This window comes from Myotis brandtii, unplaced genomic scaffold, assembly GCF_000412655.1.
Source record: "Myotis brandtii unplaced genomic scaffold, ASM41265v1 scaffold327, whole genome shotgun sequence".
NCBI lineage: Eukaryota > Metazoa > Chordata > Mammalia > Chiroptera > Vespertilionidae > Myotis > Myotis brandtii.
In genome coordinates, this window is record NW_005362585.1 from 517,807 (window position 1) to 523,335 (window position 5,529).

The following is a 5,529-nucleotide window of genomic DNA, read 5'->3' on the forward strand; positions in this document are numbered from 1 at the left end:
GGGAGGGGAGCAGAGCACTTTGGGTTGCAGGGATGTGTAGGGTCTACACCCAAGAACCTGGGGACAGCTGACATGACATCACTGAGGAGCGCTCGTGTATGTGCCCAACTCAAGCCCTGCCCAGGCTCCCCCTCCTGCCAGCCACAGCCCCTGACGCAGCTTGCTTCTTTGATTTGTAGAAAGAAAAGGCTGCGTTTTATTTTAGCGCGAATTTACATACTTTATGAACGTGAAAGGTATGGAAAAGCATCGCCACGCCTGTAGAAAGCCACTGTTCGTATTTAAGGGGAGTCTTTGTTGTCATTCCTTCTCTGTGTGTCATTGACGTTTTTACATAGAGACCCAGGTGCAGCTTGCATTTATCACTTCAATATAATATGAAAGTAATTTTTTACGATGCTACATAGTCTTGATAAATAACATTTTAAATGGTTTCATATTTTTAGAAAGAACATCTGCTCTGGTTTCCTTAATAATAATCAGTTATTATTCCCTAACTGATATTTCCAATGCCTCCTTTCTCACAAATAAAGCTTAGATAAAGATCTTTACAACACACACACACTCTGTCTACTGATCTGTCACCTAGCAAAAAGATGAATATGGACGAGAAGATGGAGAAATGGGCGAGAAGATGGAGGATGCTGGGGAGGAGCGGGGTGAAGGGCCCAGGTCCGGAGGGGCGGGGCGGAAACTGGCGTGAGCGGGGCTGTCAGCACTGCAGTGGTTGCTGGAGGAGGCGGGGCAGCCCTGAGTCAGAAGGCGGAGGCCAGCCCTGCATACTGCGGGAGAAGTGGCGGGCGCTTTGCCGCATTGCACTTGGCCTTGGCCTCAGGCGGTCTCTGGCGCCCCCTGCCGTTCACACTATAAACCTGCAAGGGGCGGCTGCTCTTAGTTCTCTTTCCCTTCACTGTGGCTTCCTCCATTTTGCTGCTTCACGGCTTTTCCCTCTCCCTCGCTCCCCAGTCCCTTTCTTTTTTAAAAAATATTGAGAGAGAGAGAGAGAGAGAGAGAGAGAGAGACAGACAGAGAGAGAGAGAGAGAGACAGAGAGACAGAGAGAGAGAAACATCCACGAGACAAAATCATCCATCGGCTGCCTCCTGCATCCCCCTAATGGGGATCCAGCCGGCAATCTGACTGGGAATCGAACCAGTATCCTCTTGGTTCATGGGTTCATGCTCAACCATTAAGCCACACCGGCTGGACCCAGTCCCTTTCTAGTTGTCCGCTTGTCAATTTAGGGGTCTGGACTGGAGTAGCCCCTTACGGAACTAATTGCTGTCATTAGACCCAGGGGAATGAGCAGGCCCAAAGGGGAGGGGGGCGGGACAGCGGGCCACTTCGGACGGGAGAGGGGCTAATCTTGAGCTGGGACCGCTTGCCTCCTGCTCCCCGAGCCCCTTCTTGCAGTTCCTGGCCTCTCGCTCTCTGTGGTCCTGGGAGGAGATGCCAGAAAAGAATGAATGGACCTGGGCTGCGATGGGGACTTCGAAGCCTTGGCCCCTTGTAGGCCCCTCCTATGGGCAGAGGGTAGAGGAAGTGAGAGGAGATGGCCCAGGCCTGGGGTCTTTGGGGCTGGGACATGCCGTTGTCAAAGAAAACCCAGAGCTTGGCAGTAGGTAAAGTGGTAAAAACAGATTTTATTCAGGACTATTGCAATAGAACCATGTTCACTTCTGAATACAGCATGAGCATGTGGAAATTTATAGGGAGTGTGTCGGTGGATGGAAAATTACTAAGAGGAAACCTCAGGGGTAAAGGGGATTCTGGGTAAATTGACCTAAAAGGATTCCAATCAAATATGGGGGGTAGGGGCTCTAGCTAAACTGACTTAGCAGGATTCTTGCTACTAGAAAAATTGGGCAATGCAGACAGGAACACAGAAATTCAAAAGTCAAGGGCTAGCTGAGTTCAGGGGAGCCAGAGTAGAGTTTGATCAAGGAGAGAATCTTTGACACTCCTCCCTGGCCAAGGACTCCAGAAATACTTAATAGTGACACTTCCAGACAACAGGACAATTGTTCAGGAGCAGTGGGAGGGGCTTATGGGAGACAGAAGGCAGCCACCTCTCTGTGCCCTTTGCAGGTGTCTAGAATTCAGGCTGCCTGGCTTCAATAACCCCCCCTTCCCAGTTCAGAATTACCTCAAATATGAACCTGGCTCCTGGCCTGAGGGCCTTCTCTTGGTTCAGTTCCCAGGCTGAGTCATTCCATGGAGCCAGGAAGGACTTCAGTGACACTCCACAAGCACAGAGTCAAGTCACCCCAGATGAGGGGTTCATTTAGCATTCTCTCGACCAGAATCCCCATTGACAAGTTTCTGTGTACCTTTTGTGCTTGGACCAAGCTAGCCCTCCTGCTGTCCCAGATCAGGGACCAGATAGCCTGGCCCAAGACACCTAGGAATGGTTTCCAGGCAAGGCATGACTCCCAGCAGCCAAACATGAAAGTCGATTCCAGAATCCAGCCAGCTGATGCCCCGGGAACTCTACAGACCTTCCAAGCACAGCCAGTTCACCAGGAGGGCTGCCTGGAGGAGGAGGAAGGGTGCAAACACTAGAGCCCAGTGATCCTAGCCTGGACACTGATTCATGCACACAATGTAGATCTTAGAGGCTAGGTACGTGACTGAACCTCACAAAGCCTGAGGATCTATACACATTTGTCCATTTATTCTTCTATCCACACATTCAGCAAGTATGTGTAGAGCTCTCAGGCAGTTGGAATAAGAAGGAGCTCAAAGGAGAAAGGAAGAAAGATGGCATTATGGCCAAGTGGAGCCAGCAAGCATGTGGAGGGGAAGCTGGGAAGAATTGGTCAGGAGGGGGCCAGAAAATGCTGCTCCCATGAAATTACCTTAGAACTAAGTTGTGGGAGGTGAGGAAGAATTTACCAAGTTAACAAAGAAGGTCTGGGCTCCCTTGGCAAAGAAAAAGGTGCTCAGTGGCCCAGCCCCAAGTTCTAGCTCTCAGAGCCCAAGGCTGTCCCAGAGCAGGGAGGCGGGTGAGGTGGGCAGCAGCCAGAGCATGGAGGACAAATGTGAGGAGAGGAATTTTGTCAGACTAGTGTTGGGCAGGTTGACCACTGGCAGTGTGGAGGGGCATCTGGGGGGAGCAAAAATGGAAGCAGGGAGTTAGGACTGGAGTTGGCGTCTGAACTCAGTACCCTGAGAAACAGAGATCTTTTTACCTTTAGAAGACTGGCTTTTGCCAAGATTCCCTCCTCACTACAATCAATGACAATTTTTAAATATGCCAGTGTTCCTGGAATCTGAGGATGAGCCATTTGTTAAGATTTCTGCAAAAGTATTTGACCCAAACCATGTGTGAATAAAGTTGGTGTTCTTTAAAGAAGTCTTCCCTTAGAACAGGCTGGTAACTCCTCAGAGTTCTGCCTGTTAGTTTGGGGGTCTCATCTGGTCAGTGATTCACAATCTCTCCAGCTTCCAAATACTGCCAAGTGGAGAGTATCTTCCTCACTTTTTCTCTTTCCCAAGTCCCAGCCAGGTCCGGGGTAACTGGGGACTGTGGAGGGGGTAGGCCAAGTACAGGGAGCAGGGTGGCATCTCAGTCTCTGCTTTTCCTCAGAACTGGAGGTACTTCTTGGTAATGAGGTGGAGCCCAATCTCCTTGAAAGTGACTCTCTTTCCTGCATGTGTTTAACTGATGTCAAAGGTGACAGCTAAGTGTAGGGGAGGAAGGAATAGTAATACTGAAGGGGCAAGGGCTGACAGGGACTCAAGAGCTCCCTCATTGCCTTTGATCCAGACATTAGGTACTATGCCTGTCATTTGCCGATGCTCTTTGCTACCATTGCTGGGTTTGAATAAAGTTGGAAATGTTTTGACTTTGTCTATGAAGGCAAATAAACAAAATGAAAGAAAAGTCTGGAAGCAAAGAGAATAATTTAGGAAATGAAAATCATAATCCAGGTGAGAGGGGATGAAGACTTGAATTAAGGCAGGAAGTGTGGGGGAAGGAAAATACAAATACTCCTTTTGCAAGATTCTTGTGAACTTGAAAGTAGATTGCCTAGAGGAAAACAGCCACCATGGAACCTGGCATACAATAGGTGTCAAATAAATGCTAGGTTTCTACCCTTCCCCTCTCTGGGGCAAATTTTGTCAGAAAGCAGGTCTGTGAGTGCTCTTGTGGGTACAGGCCAGGAGGTAAGACTTGTTCTGGTTCCTGATACTTCAGCAAGGTTCCAGAGAGATGCCAATGCTCTTGTCAGCTCTGGGAAGGGCTTCTGGGAGAGAGGGAGAACAGGAGGTGACCTAGTTAGCCAGGCTGACACACCCTTCCCAAGCAGCCTTCCTTTCATGTTAGTCATATCATTTGCCTTCTGCCATTCAAAGGCTTCTTCTGAGGGTGGGGGTTGCTGTGGGAGCTCTGCCTGCTCTTTGAGAGCTTTTTAGATTCTCACCGTCCTGTGCCCATGGCCGCTCGCCCTACCTTGGCAGCTTCCCAACCACTTGTCCATCTTGAATTCAGCCAACCAACCACCTATTCTTCCCCCCAAAAAGCCTCACTCTCCTCTACAACACAGGGAGTGAAGTGGATGTGAGGAAGGAGGCAGAGACTGTAATATCCCACAACTCAAGCATTGTCCTCCTGACCTCACCATGGTCTTTCAAAAGCAACCCAACCTCCAGCTATCAGACAAGAACTGGAAATGATCTAAATGTCCATCAATGGGTAAATGAATAAACAAGCTGTGGATAGCCATACAATGGAAGACTGCTCAGCAATACAAAGGAATGAATATTGATAAACACAATGATATCAAGGAATTTCAAAATAATACTGCTGCATGAAAGAAGTTACACAAAAAGATTACATATTATATGATTTCATTTATATAAAACTAGAGGCTCAGTGCATGGATTTGTGCACCGGTGGGGTCCTTGGCCTGGCCTGCACCCTCTTGTAATCTGGGACCCCTTGGGGTATGTCAGAGAGCCAGTTTCAGCCCGATCCCCGAAGGCCAGGCCAAGGGACCCCACCAGGCTGCGGACTGAAGGGTCCCAAGTTCGATTCCGGCCAAGGGCACATGCCAGAGTTGTGGGCTCGATCCCCACTAGGGGGCGTGCAGGAGGCAGCCAATCCATGATTCTGTCTCATCATTGGTGTTTCTATCTCTCTCCCTCTCCTTTCCTCTCTGACATCAATAAAGAAATATATTTTTAAAAAGAATAGATCTCAAGTCAAGTGTTTTTATCACCAAAAGAAACACACACAAGAACACAAGGAAATTTTTAGAGGTGATAGGTATGTTTAGTATCTTGCTTGTGATGATGGTATCACTGGGATATGTATATGTCCAAACTCATCAAGATGTATTCATGAAATAAGTGCATGTTTTATTACACCGGTTATACTAGTACTTCAATAAAGCTTAAAAAAGAAAACCCTGATAATTTTATGAGACCTCATGAGGTCTTAGACAGGACATGCTGCCTACACGGTGACTGGCACTTATAAACCCTCCATACTCTCCAGTTTGTAAACTAGGGAATAAGGACTAAT